The 14,938-nt window shown below is 49.3% G+C and overlaps 1 protein-coding gene and 1 pseudogene across 2 annotated transcripts in view; both read right to left on the reverse strand.

Annotated features, from left to right (window-relative positions):
- Positions 1 to 14,938, reverse strand: part of LOC147886740 (kinesin-like protein KIN-14B) — a 135,632-nt gene that overhangs the window by 72,938 nt on the left and 47,756 nt on the right. The gene's annotated exons all lie outside the window — the stretch shown is intronic.
- On the reverse strand, positions 3,378 to 4,055 carry LOC147886741 (uncharacterized; annotated as a pseudogene).

The raw sequence follows: 14,938 nt of genomic DNA on the forward strand, positions 1-14,938 counted from the left end.
TTTTTTGCAAAAAGTAGTGCTAGTTATATTGCTTGAAAACGAGAGTACAAGAAGACCTAAAGGCCAGCGAGCTATAATCACAAAACGGATACAGCTCGTGGTAACAAAATAATTAGAAGCCTCTCAAGGCATAATCATCTGAGTGTGGACAAACAACCACGGTGGGGGCGAGTAATGCCACTGAAGACTCTGAGCAGAGTGCTGGAAGAAAAGCTCTTGATGGTCCCAGTCGCGAAGGAAGCGCCATCTCTTCTCCTTCCCTGCCCGAGAGTCCCCCTGAATCTGATCCCACTGACCCTTGAGCATGTGAATGATCGTGCTCCAGATGTCTGCTAGGGTGTGGGTAGCAAAAGAAGCATGATCTCCTAGGGTCTACACGCATCTGGAAGTCCAGATATGCCAGCCTACAATACTCCCTATGATCTCCCAAACTGGGTGCCGAGTCATCGCTCCTGCATCTATCTCTGTCAGATGCCAGGGGAAGCTTTCCATGTGTGCCCAGGTGACCTGCGTCATGAAGAAAACTGGATCCTGCCGAGAGAACTCGTAAGCCAAGTGGTGTCCCACCTCGGTGCTGCACCAACAAACGGCTCCCCAGGTGACTCAGGTGCAGCCCTCGCTAAGATCCCCATGACTCCCTTCCACATTGTCTGAGCATGCGAACAAGTCCAAAGGCAGTGCTTCAGGGATTCCACCTCCTAAAAACACATCTGGCAGTGCCCCTCCTGCCCCATCTGCCTCAACCATCTCCCCACTGGTAGCCCCTTATGTACCACCATCCAAAGAAAGTAAGAGATCTTCCTCGGCTGCCAGCTTGCCCAAAGAGTCTTCCAAAATGTACGAAGAAAGACCAGAGATATCCCTTGGCCATACCAGCTATGTGCCTGGGTAGGTAACCTGCGCTAGAGAGCCCCAAGAGCACGCCTACCGGTGCGCGCGCTATATGAGAAGAAGGGGGTAGGGTTCTCTGAGGTCTCCAATGGTGGCCAGCGCCACTCCCCTGTGTCCCACTCCATCTCTGTCAAGGAGCGTCCCTCCCAAATCCAGAGTCTCCAATCCTGGTCCTGCACAACCAAGGGGTCCATATGCCACGCTTTCCCTTGCAGCCCTATGATGCGAAGGCGCTCCCAGGGAAGCTGGGGGTCGATCACAGCCTCTCTGCTCTGGAGACGGCTACCATCAGCGACGGAGAAGAAATGAATCGAGGAGTCCGAGAAAAGGCCAGCAACCACCAAAGGAATGCTGCGGGGTGTGAACTGCCCTAGCCACCTCTCATCTCCTGGGAGGAGCTATCTGGTGTTCCTGGGAATCCTCCAACCTGCAGGAATGGCAGCATCAACCTCCGCTCGCGTGCCGTACCTACTGCTGCTGCCAGCTCGTCTGGGCCCAACTGGCTATAGACGTCCCTCCAAACCCAGAGCGACCGCGCAGACCCACGCGCCCAGAGCGCCCATGGGATATGGGATCTCTCTCCAAGCTGGCGACCTGTATCATCTGTCACCTGGTTGCTCCAAATCAGGGGCTGTCTGTCTACCTCCTCTCGACAGCTGGGGGGAACTTGGGAGAGGCTGTGCCGCAGCTTCCTCCAAACCAAGAAGAGGCTGCGGAGGAAGGGGGAGCGGGGCTGAAGTGAAAATCCACCAGATATAAGGCTGCCAATCACCCCCTCTCTGGGAGACACATGCGCTGAGACCATGCTGAAGCAAGAGCTTCCACGTCTGCCCTCCTGGGTCAGACCGCGGATGACTAACTTGCCAAGTAATGCCTGACTCTAAAGTTCTGGATCTATGATGCCAAGACCGCCCTCTGTCTGGGGGAGAATGACCGTCTGCCAGGCGGCCCGGGCTCTGGTGGTGCCGAAACCGTCTGAGCCAGACCACAAAAAGTTCTGCACCAGTCTCCTCAGTTGGGCTACGCACGATCTCGAGAAGCACCAGCAGGATGCCACATACCAAGCGGTGGCTAGAAAGACCTGATTGACCACAAGGGCCCTGCCTGCCAGAGATAGCCGAGCAGTGCTCGAGAAGGCTAGCTTCCGTCGTATGGAAGCTAGGACCGGTAGGAACTGCTGAGCCGGCGTGGTATCCAGCCCTACCTGGAATCCATGGTAACGTGTTGTCTGTCCTCTAGGGATCCAGCGAAACCGCAGGAAAATACCCCACTGTGAGTTGGCTCCCGGATCCGTAAGAAAACCAACTGACTTATGCCAGTTGATTTTCGCCCCAGCGGCTAGGCAGAAAACCTCTAGAGACAGTCTCACTCGCTGCAGTGACTCAATATCATGCTGCACATACAGGGCCGTGTCGTCTGCATACTCGGAGCCCAGAAGTTCTGCATCGTCCCCGATAGGGAGGCGCATCCCTCGAAGACCAGTGGTACGGGCTCGTAGGAAGTGAGTCATGGCCTCCGCAAAAAAGAGGAAGAGGTAGGGCACAAGCGGACACCCCTGACGTACCGAGCGCTCGAGGGTGAATCTCTCCCCCATCCTGCCACTGATGATAACCCGGCTGGAGGCCGATCTGTAGAGGCTAGCAATACCTCTAATCCACTCGCTAGGAAACCAAACCAAGAAAGTGTGCCCTCCAAGAAGGACCAATCTACCCTGTCATACGCCTTCTCAAAGTCAAGGAGGAGTATGGCTAGGTGTTGGCCACTATGCTAGGCCCACTCCGTCGCCTCTGAGAACGTGAAGATGTCCAAAATGCTGCGATCCTGGACAAAACCAGTCTGGGTGTCGTGGATCAAGTCATGTAGCAGGGGTTGGATGCGGCTACTGATCATCTTGGCGAGGATTTTATAGGCAGTCGCAAGGAGGGTGATAGGGCGCCATTGTCTGATCTCCTGGCGGTCCCCCCCTTTGGGGATGAGGCAAATCAAGCCTGTCGCAAGGCTCTCTGGCATCTGTCCACTGGAAAAGATATGCTGGAAGGCTGCGAGCAGGGGCTGGTGGATCTGCTTCCAAAAGGTGGTGAAGAAAGACCTAGAGAGCCCATCCTCACCTGGGCATTTCTGCCCATCAATATCACTCACAACATCCTGCATCTCTGACACGGTGAACGGGGTGAGAAGGGCCTCACTCATGCTAGGCTGCACGAGCGTCCGCGTATCCCTCCACACCTCCTCCCTGTAACGACGGGCACGAGGGTCTGGGGGCTCCTGCTGGAACAGGGATCTATAGAAATCTGTTGCCAAGTCCCTGACCTCGTCTGGATCTGTCCTGGCACTACCATCCTGCGCCCTAAGAGATCGGAGCTGTTTCCCTGCTGACCTCTGGCCATGAGTCCTGAAGAACTCTCTGCACATCCTGTCGCCTTTCCTAGCCCAAAAGGACTTGGAAGCGTGGAACGAGAACTCTTAGCGTCTCTGGGTGATCTCCTCTAACATGGCTCGGGCTCTAACCTCCTGTCGTCTGAGCTCCTCGGAGCCTGGGGAGGACTGCTGCATCCGTTGTATCGAGGCAAGGTCTCGTCTGAGGCCCCTCTTCTTCGCCCACCACTGCTGCCTGACCAGAGTCGCCTCCTGCTGACATATGAGGCTAGACTCGGCAATAACCTGAGCTACCTGAGCTGTTATATCCCCCATGGGGTCCCAATCCTGCTCCCACAAGTCCACTATCCTGCTGCGAACCGCTGCTCTGGAGTAGATGGAGTCTGGGATCCGACACGAGCGGGGAGGTAAGGAATGAGAGGCTGAGTCCAGGACTAGGATGACTGGGGCATGGTCAGAGAGGGTCGTCCCTGGAACCACCCCTGACTCTCCACCTCTACCTATCGCCCGATCACTGATCTGCCTATCGCCCAATCACTGACATAGAAACGGTCCAACCGCTCCAAAAGTCTGCCTCCCTCCCTCCTGTAACCCCAAGAGAATTCCAAGCTGCCTGTCCATCTGCAAAAGGAAGACTCTCTCCAACTGTCCCGACCTACAGCGAACAAGAAAGAGTCCCATTCCGCCTGCTCCGCCTGAGCTATACCGAGGAACTCTGGGCCCCGTCCCTGCTGATCCTCTAGAGCCTCAAGGTTATTGAAATCCCCTCCTACAATCCAAGAATCCATCTCTGGCAATAAGTCTGTCAGAAAGCTCCAGAAAGCGGCTCTCCGTCTAAGGTCGGTCGGGCCATAGATATTGAGGATGCCGATGCGGGATCCCTCAATATTCAAGCCCACCCAAAGCGATCGTCCTGGAATCAAGGTGCCAAAACCACACACATGCTGAACTAGAGAAGCGTCGATGGGATACAGACACCTCCGCTCCTCCCCTGCTCGCCAATCGAAGGTTCCCAGTAGGTGTGGGAGCGCCCTGTGAGGACCTTCCCACACTTACTGGTCTGAGAAGCCGAAAGCTTGTGTTCCTGTAGTAGGAGCACATCTACCCTTCCCACCAAAGCTGGCTGGAGCTCCTGTCTGAGCACCATCTTCCTGGGGCCGCGGGTTCCTGATGAGTGGAACCCGTTGACGTTCCAAGAGATAATGCGTATACTCATGAAGAGGAGAGATGGGCCACAAACAGCTATCTGCTTGCAGTCGATGTCGAGGTGGTCGAAGGATGTCCGGTGTGCAGACGAAGGCGCTTCTGTGAAGGTTTCGAAGGTGAGGCTGGATCATCGGACCCATCCTCTAAAACCTTCAGCAGAGGGGAAAGGCCCGGTAAGCTCTCTCTAACCAACTCGAAGCCTCCGCCATGAAAATACTGTAGAAGCCCACTACCTCTGAGGTCCTCCAAGGGCGGAGCCCTTCCACATAGATCCACTCCAGAGACGGTCGAATGATAACCAAAAGGCAGAACCGTTTGGCGTTGTGGCGCCATCTCATACGAACGTCACCCTCCTTCCACTGTTGCTGAAGAAGCTCCGCTGCTCTGCTACCAGTCCAGTCCTGTACATGCTCCTCGGACTGATCACGAATCGTCTCCCAAACATTTTCATTTGTCCATAAACGGAAGTCTGGGAAAAGTCATTGGCAACCTGCTTCACCAAGGAGACCTGATGCTCTATCAGTGTTATGCGGTAGGCTGAAGGAAGGGGGGGTCCGTCTGGGCCATCGGTTCCGGGCTTACGGCTGCCATACCGCACTGACAAACTGCAAAAGCTGCAAAAGGTGGGGGAAAAGAAATGGCAAAGGCGAGGGAGGGAGCAATGGAGGCGGACGAGGGGAAAGAAAGGAGGAGGGATGGAGGCGCAAGAGGAAGCGAGGGGAGGAGAGACGACAGTGGGGAGAGAGAATGGCAAGGGAGGGGAAGGAAAGGAGGAGGGAGGGGGTGGCAGCGCGGCGCGAAGGCGGGGAAGGGGAAGGAGGAGAGGCGGGGGTGTGGCAGCGCGGCACGAGGCAGAGGCGGGGAAGGAAGGAGGAGAGCAAGGAGGGGAAGGGGGGGGGGGGGGGGCAGCGCGGCACAAAGGTGGGGAAGAGGGAGGAAGACGAAGGAAGGCGGGGGTGTGGCAGCGCAGCGCGAGGAGGAGGCAGAGAAGGAGGGAGGGTGGCACGACGACAGCGCGGCGAGAGGCGGAGGAGGGGGAGGGGGCCGCGCGGCGCGAGGGAGGTAGACGGGAGCGGGAGGGACTGGGAGCATTCGCAGGAGCGGAGTTCTATTGTCCTTGCAAGTTGGTTCTTGGACCTTTGATTCCATAGTAAAATACTTTCCTGTGTGATTCCTAGGCCCATCTATCAATCTTCAGCTGCGGGATACCCTTTGTAGGGATTTCATTTTCTAACACATATATCTCTAGACCATGCAATGCATTATTATCACAAGATAATCCATATACCGAAGCATCAGCTAATGGCATGGAGCAGTGCATTCAGCGGGCATCCATGTCTCACTGATCGATGCAAAGTCCACTTATCCGAATGTCACCACACAAGATGCATGCAGCTTTACTCTCAAAGTACAGCCAATAAATAACATGCTGAATTTTATCCCCAAATCCCAAACATTGCATGGTTTGAGAGAGAAAAACCCATTGAGCAGTCTCAAACGCTTTAGCAATATCTATTTGCAGTAGAAGAACATCTTGCTTTGTGTACTTTGCATATTCTATCCCAATATAACCATTAGCAATATTATCTATGATTTCTCGACAAGGTATGAAGACATATTAGACCATCATGTAGAAAACCTTTGATGTGCTACGAGAAGTGGAAATGCTAAAGGAAAGATAGGTATGATCAGCCCCTGGAGGGAGAGGTGCTACGGTAAAATCAATAATGCGGGATGTGAAGGCATGGGATCCCATGATGTAATCAACAACGCTGGAACCTCCATAGCATACCTGCATCCTCAAGGTCAATGTCTGGTAGTAGAGTGGAATCATCCTAAAGTCGAGGAGTGGTACCTGGCAGACGCATGTCCTCGCGTTGATGTCCCCAACTAGGAGGACTTCTCCGCGGCTAGAAAAGTCAACAATGGACTGATAAAGAGCAACAAATGGAGATGTCTCATGCTCACCACAAATATCTCTAGCAAAGTGGGAGGTCTCAGGGAGAAAGTAGCAAACTGCAACAAACAAACCCCGGCCGTCCATGTGCCAAATCCAGACTTGGAATGTGCATCTCTCTGCTCTACTAAAATGATTCCCAAAAGTGTGAATCTATAAAGGACTGCAACTCCAACTGACCCTCGAACTCCCCCTATATCCCTCGCCTCATCTCTGTAGGCAAACTCCCATGTATACCCGATGACTACTTGTAGTGGGCGCTCTGGACTCTGATGTATCTCTGTGTAAAAGACGTAGTGGACGCTCTCGACTCTGATGTATCTCTGTGTAAAAGACGTAGTGGACGCTCTCGACTTTGATGTATCTCTGTGTAAAAGACTATGTCGAGACTTGTATAGGACTCTGAGAAGTTCCCTGGTTCTGACCATAAAGTACCATTACAGTTCCAAATGGTGCAAGATAGGATCTCGGATATTTCAGTCTCATAGACCCCGCTTCCCTATGTAGGGGAGGCAGCTGGTGCTCTACAGGGGCCGATAAGAAGACGTCCCTCTCGTACCAATGTCCACTTCCCCTCCTCTGGGCCTAATCCCACTATTGCAACAAAGAGCGTCTCTCCTCAACATGTAGAGGGGTGAGGTCCTCACCCATGAAGATAATTGGCTGGTCTCGAAGAACTGACCTGCGTCGTAAAGCTGAAAGTCGTAACCATATGATTAGGGATTGCTCTCGGTTGGGGTCTCTCCCCACCCGCCACGCCCTCTCAATCCTGTGCTCAGCCACACCCGGAGTAGCGTTCACGAAAGCAGTCACATCTGCCATTGATGTAGCCTCAGTGCGTGGGACCCACATACTCTGATGTTGAGAGCCTTGCTGGCTCTCCGATGCTGCCCCATGAGGGTAGCGGAAATGGTTACCCTTGCCGGTTTCCATTTCGCCACATCAACCCATCTGGATGTCTCCTCAATAACACGCTGCATGCTCGCAATCTGTGTCTCAACCGAAGTTACGGGAAACGAAAACGTTTCGGGATTTTTGAGAGGGGGTGAAACGGGGAAACGCCACGTCATCAAGGGGGTTTAGAGTAATGCATACACACGTTTACAATGCTCTACCTTCAAAAAAAGTGCACAATAAGCTATAGCTCTACCTAGTACCATTAATATTGATTGTAACTTTGAACCTTGGAGATTTAAGTTTCATTGTTCAGCCAGTTACCAATCACACAATGCAAATTTCAATTACGCAAGGTGGGGTAATTTATAAATCCTATAACAAGTTACAAACTGGAAAAATGATTCATGATTCATGATATTTAAGAGACCAATCATGATTCATAAATTGTAATTCAGCTTTCAAAGCCCAAATGTCATAGTAACAAAAAGAAAACTGAAACCCAAAAAAGGCTACATTGAGGATCATATCATATATGATCAAATAATAAGCTCATCCTAAGACTCAACCTCTGCCTCCTCCTCCTCCTCATCATCATTCTCCTCTACTAACAAATCATCATCATCAGGTGAGTGGGCATCATCTGGGCTCTGAAATACAATATATTTGTCATGCGTATACTCGTGTCTCATCTTGTTAAGCAAACGCAGCTTTGCATTAACAAAGACAAGATCATTGGCCCGTTGCGTTCGCAGACGATTTCTCTTCTTTGTGTGGATATGGGCAAAGCTACTCCACAAACGCTCACAAGAAGAGGAGGTGCAAGCTTGGCTTAGAATGCGGAAGGCAAGCTTTTGCAGCTCGGGGAATCAGCTCCATAATCCTCCCACCATGTAACAGCCCCAACTCGAAATCTGAAATTCCAAAACTCATAAATTTCAGATTTCTAATTTTGTATTAAATAACAAATTACAAGTTCCTAAAATCTGAAAATTAAAATGAGTTAATATTACCTATCATGCTGTGCATCTGGCCATCCATACATGCCTTCCTTATTGCGATAATTGGCAAGCTGGTCTTTTATCCTCCGCCGTCCATCAAGAGTTGGCACCATCTTTTGAAGAGTGAGGTTCCAACCACGAACAACCTCTGCATCACTCTGTTGTGCACTTGCCTTGTGTTGAAACTCCGGGTCCAACACAAAGGCAACTGCATGCATGGGAGAGTAATATTAATTCCATCTACTCACAGCCAACTCTTCCAATTCTCTCAACCTTTGGGGATCCTTTTCTATTTCTCTAATATTCTCAATCATCCGATCCATCCCCTCATGCACCTTACCAAGAAAAGGCATATCTCCATCAACTCGGTTAAGCAGCATCACAATAGGCACACATAGATCAACAATGTGAGATGCATCAGCCCAAAATTCATCACTGCCTATGCACAAGTCATAACAATAAATTCCAAGAGCCTACCTAGAAGTGGGCCATGCATCCCACTCTGGGCTTACCACAACTTGTTTCAGTGCAGGTCTCATTTCAAGGAGCCTGGGAAGCATCAAAAAGTTGTATGCAAACCTTGTCTCTGCATACTTCAAAAGCTCCTTGTTGGAAAATTTACGGTACAAAGCAAGAGAAAAATTATGTCGTGTGATGAAGTTAACCACCTCTTTTCCACTGTCACTAACATTCTTGACCCAATCCAATTTGCCAATGTCTTTCGATAAATTATTCAAGCAATGTGCTACACAAGCACTCCACTGGATATGAGGATACTTTTGCTCCAATAATGCACCTGCTGCCTTATTGGTATTTTCCCCATCTGAAACAAGTTGCAAAACATTAGACGGCCCCACATATTCCACTGCATCTGCCCACATTTGCATCAATACAGGTGCTGTTTTTTGTTGCACTCCACACTCTATGGAGTGTATGTAGAGTGCAGATCCCCTACAATATGCAAGGATGCCCTCTAGTGAGTGACTTCGCACATCACTCCATCCATCTGCAACCAAACTTACCCCATACTTTACCCATTTCTCTTTCACAGGTTCAATAGCTTGCTTAACTGCCACCACCTCATCCTCTAGTAGCTTGCCCCTCAAAGCATCAAATGTGGAAGGGGTATATGTGGATCCAAATGTTTTGATTTCTGACACCATCTCTTTGAAGTAGGGTGATCTAGCAACATTGAAGCTAATCCCATTGGAGTAAAAAAATCGGGCCACAGCTGCATCTACTTGTGCCTTCCTTTGCGGATGCCATGATGTGTAAAGACTACCCTGCCTATGTGAAGTAGACCGAGATGTAGCATGAATATTAGCAGGAGCTCCATGTGCACTCGCAGAAGAAGAAGCCGTAGTAGCAGAGGGAAGAGGACTCCGAAATGCAGTGGCCTATTGAACACGTGCTGCATGAGCACCTGAAGAAGCTCCTACACCAGTGGAAGCCATTGTCTTTGCCCTTTTTGTAGTGGGCAATACTTCAACCTCTCTTTGCAACCTTTCTTTCTCTTGTGGTGAGATTATGGAACATAGCCCGATCCCCCCATCCTTAATGCCAAGAAGATGACATTTGACCCTATCAGGGTTCCCTCCTCGCTCCAATCCACACCATCTGCATCTAAACTTGCGAGCTCCTCCTTTCTTGGAGTCATACTTGCCTACCAAATCAACTTGGCTCCACCAATAATCCGATTGGGTGAACTCCTTCTCTTGCTGAGGGAGGGACATCGCTTTGTGAAGCCATATCCATGAGCAAAAGGAGCACTTGTACAAGCTGCAATAGATCAAATTTCAAAGGGAAAAGCCAAGAATCGATGGTTGCAGCCAAAAAACAGCAAGATGTTTGAGGCAAGAGAAGCATAGAGAAAGGAAATGTGCTCACCAGTGACCAAAGTCGGGTGTCCAAAAGAGCAGCCACTCATAGGACTGGGACTCGGGACTCGGGAGAGAACCAAGTGGGCAAGAAATCGGGGGGGAGAGCAGCAGGCATAAGGGCGAAAACACGCGATGGCGCGGGCGGCGTTTTTTTCTAGTTTTGCCCTCTTTTTAGGTCACGCCCGAAACGGCACCCGAGACAGTGCGTTTCAGGTCTGAAACAGCGTTTCAAATGCCGTTTCAGCGTTTTTGATCGCCATTTCAAACTGCGTTTCGTGTTTCGGGGGGTCTGGCACGGCCGAAACGGCATTTCGGGTCTTTGTTGCGCCGTTTCGGCGTTTCAACGTAACTATGGTCTCGACAACCTGGGTACTCCCTAGGAATGTGTGTATGGTTGTGACCTCCTCCCAAAGCTGCCAGATATTGTGTCTGAGTCTCTGAATGAAACTAGCCTACTCCCGAATGGCACGAGCTTGTTTATGTATGATGCGGCTCTGCTCCTGGTTGAAGGAGACCTGCTCATGTGCGAAGCATGTCAACTCCATCTAGCACTCACGGATACTGTCTACCTCCATGAGCAAGGTCTTCCAGGCCTATGATGTGTCAGCCCACCCACGTCCAAGGTGAGACTGAAATGGCTGTGACATGAAAGTATGGGGATGAGTCTACAAGATGGACAGTGACTGGGTGAGGTACGGGGATGACAGTGGAATGGATGAGGGAGTCCCAATGGAATGTGGGAGCATGGGCTGACTGAGAGGAAGAGGGGAGAGAAAGCTTGAGGCGTAATGCGGAGCAGTGTATGACACCTCTGAAGTAGGTGTCATAAGCGGTGAGGGCGCTGTAACAAGAGATGAAGGAAAGGAAGCAACCGACGTCATGGGTATGAGTATGTCACTGATATTTGTTGTAGCTGTAGTTGGGGATGTAGAGGCTGTAGCTGAAACTAGTGCTGAAGTGGAAGCTGAAATCGCGGGTCGGGGTCTCCGTCACATTTGCAGCTAGAGACTCGACGATCAATGTCACTCGATGGAAAGAACTCTGTGATCCCGCTCTAAGAGGTGTCTAATGGTGTGGCCAAGCCCCGTCCCTGAGCAAGCACTCTCTGTGTCAGACCCCCTCGCGAATGAAGGCCGCGAGGCATCTCTGATTTGGGTAGGCGAGAAATCTTGAAAGGAGCCCGGAGCCGTCTCTGAAGAGACAGTGGTAGCGACCTCGAATCTTGTAGTACACTGGGCACCTGAAAATAAAATGCTCCTCTGACTCAACCTCCTGACAATCGCACAATATACATATGATGGGATATCTCAAGGTGTATGCCCCAGGCACACCTTGGTTTCTGTGTGTGTGTGCTAGAGGCACAGTTAGGTGCCCATAAGCACTGTTAGGTGGTGGTAGAAGCCAATAGGATGATTGAGAGAATCTAGGAGCAGATTGAGGAGATGATTGTGGAGCTTAGAGGTCATCAGTGATGTCAATGATCATGTAAGAGGTGCCTACTTAAGGACCTCACCTTTCTTCATTACACAAGCAAGAATTCTCAGTTTGTGTTCACTCCATGCTTTCCTTTCAATTTTCCAACATGGTATCAGAGCCCTTTGATCCTCCTTGAGCCCATTTGTGCCACATCATCTTCTTCTTCTCCATCTTCTTCTTCTTCATCTTCACCATTTCTTCCCTTTCTTCCCAAATCTTGCTAGAGCTTGTTCTCCCTCGTTTCTCCGCCATTCTCCAAGCCCTTCCTGCTAGAGATACCCCTCGAATGGGCAACCTTCACCTGCAAGGAATTGAAGAATCAACGTCGCTGCTGGTCGCCATTCCACAAAAATCGTCGAATCTCTGTTCTGCGTTTTCTCTGTGTCTGCTCCACCCTTCTCTAATTCCTTTCAGGGGAAGCTTCTCCATACCTTGGGCTATCTTGTGTTGAAATCTGAGCAGCAATGGCTGCATATTCAAGGAGAAAACAAGCAAAAACCAGTCGATTTTGACGACGCTCAAGCCAGCAACATCGCGCGAAATTCTATCTAACCTCTGCACCAGAAATTCGCCTATATGTGAGCTTTCTTTTGCTTCAGAAAGCCCCTTTTTCTTTGCTTTGGAGAGTGAGATACAAGCCCTCCAAGTTCAGGCCTCTGTCTTGGACAGTTTTGACAAGGTTGTGAGTGTGATGCTACATTGGATGCTACTTTAGCATTTCTAATGTTTTAAAGTGTTAAATAGCATCAGTACAACTGTGGCTACAGCTTTGCTTTAAGTTGCTACACCTGGATTTGCTTGGGAAGCTTTCATTTAGCCACCTCTGTGAAGCATGCAAGTGAAAGCATCATTGATTTGTAGTATGAAATTTGGTCACAAGTCTTTGCTACATTAAATTCTTATACTTTGAAGCTTTTCAGTTGTTTTTCTAGCCTTGTAAGAGAGAAGACACTGCCCAATTCTTGGGTTAGACCCTCTCATGGCTACCATCTTGAGTATGGATAAGTTCAATGGTAAGGGCTTTCACACATGGCAGATGAAGGTTAAGTTTGCATTGATGAGGGAAAACCTCTGGGGGCTTGTCAAACCGGCTTCAACTTCTTCTTCAACAGCCTCCAATGCTGGAGAATCCTCAGCTCCGACACGCCCGGCAAGAGATCCTGCTAGAGAGGAGAAAGCCTATGGCATCATTGCTCTTGCCTTAGGAGATGACTATATTCATCACATCTCTGATTTGGAGTCTCCTTAAGAAGCTTGGCAGAAGCTTGACATTATTTTTGGTGCTAGCTCTCACATCTCAAAATTGTCACTTAAGATTGCTTTCTTTGAATTGAAGATGGTTAGTGGCACTCCTTTGGCTACCCATGTCAAATACATGCGGGGTCTCATGACTCAACTTGCTTCTATCAACTCTCCTATCACTACAGATGATGCAATGGCAGTGTTGCTCAAGAGTATGCCTGAAGATTATGATCATGTTGTTACCACTTTGAAAAATCTTCCTAATCCTAATCTTGAAGGTCTTATTTCTGCTCTTCAAGAAGAAGAAAGGCACATGGAACTTCGGAGAGGCAATGACACAGCCTATGCCATAAAAGTCCAGAAGGGCAAGTTTTCACCTTGCAAACATTGTGGGAAGACTAATCACCTCTCAAAAGACTGCTTCAAGATCAATCCATGCAAACACTGTGGCAAAAACAAGCACCATGAAAAGTTTTGTAGAGCCAAAAAGAAAGCAACTTCAAAGTCAGAAACTGCCAATCTACTTTCAGTTGATGTGCCTCCACAAGATGAGGCATCCTATGAAGATTATGCTTTTTGAATCATCTCCATATATGCTCTAGATCTCCCTTTTTTATGTTGAGTCAAGGTACTCAACCTGGATAGTCCTCCAAAATGAATGAAATAAACTATTGTGTGTTTTGTAAACACCTCTGGTCACCATATGATGTAGGCCATGTGTATGTGTTTTTGCTCCATGGTACCTCCTGCAAACATTGTGTGCATGTACATGCAGGGGAGATAACCATTGGAAGGTCTTTTGTATCCCTTTTGTTTACTTCACTCCCTTGGGAACCCCTTGCTAGCATGAGAACCTAGCCATAGATTTATCCTTGACCACCATGAGATGGCATGAGAAACTATGAGACTAGATGTATCCTTGACATAGCATGAGGCATTCCCTTGAGGGGGGGTATGATGGGATATCTCAAGGTGTATGCCCCAGGCACACCTTGGTTTCTATGTGTGTGTGCTAGAGGCACAGTTAGGTACCCATAAGCACTGTTAGGTGGTGGTAGAAGCCACATAGGATGATTGAGAGAATCTAGGAGCAGATTGAGGAGATGATTGTGGAGCTCAGAGGTCATCAGTGATGTCAATGATCATGTAAGAGGTGCCTACTTAAGGACCTCACCTTTCTTCATTCCATAAGCAAGAATTCTCAGTTTGTGTTCACTCCATGCTTTCCTTTCAGTTTTCCAACAACATATGCGATGCTCCCTAAGGATTCCCTCTACTCTGCCGCTCTCTATGCGGAGGCGGTGTGATGATACCCGAAACTCTCCGATGGAGATCCGTAGTGAGTGAGGCATATGAAGCTCAGTGTACCCCGATGGTGTGATGAATCCCTTCTCCGAAATAAGAAGAAGAAGAAGAAGAATATATTATCGTCCTCTGAAGACCAAAAATCGACCTATGGGACCTGAGCAATACAAAATCCTCGTACACAAAGACTCCTCCCTTGGAGGGGAGGGTATTAAGAGAAACTACCTTTATGTCTTAGGTGAGTTCCTGTGCTTGAAAAGCTTATAGACAAACGTTCCTAAAGCTGGGGGTGACCCACTATGTAGCATATCAGCCAGTCTGTTATGTCCCTCGAGAAGAGAGCTAAATGCTTTCCAGATGTGAGTATAGTAAGGGCATATCATTACCATGTGTTCTTCAGTTTCTGCCATTCCCTGATCACATAATTGGCATATTCTGCTCTCTTTTGGCATATCTTTCCATCCTCCTATTTCAATCTGCAGCGAGAGAGAGAGAGCGAGCTACGTAAGTTGTATTGCAAGAGATAAATATAACACAAAGCTAGGGATTTCGCCATATTGACAAAACCTTAACTAACCCAACCACTGACTACTACTTGGATATCCTAACTGCGGTTAGGAGCAAAAACCTCTAACGAGAGAAAAGTAACCCTAACCCACTTATTAGTCATACATTGGTCACTGCCATGAATTATATGGCGATAATTTTAA

The sequence above is a fragment of the Dipteris shenzhenensis genome, chromosome 24, assembly GCF_047967505.1.
Source record: "Dipteris shenzhenensis isolate YYH24624 ecotype China chromosome 24, Dip_SZ_1.0, whole genome shotgun sequence".
NCBI classification, from domain to species: domain Eukaryota; kingdom Viridiplantae; phylum Streptophyta; class Polypodiopsida; order Gleicheniales; family Dipteridaceae; genus Dipteris; species Dipteris shenzhenensis.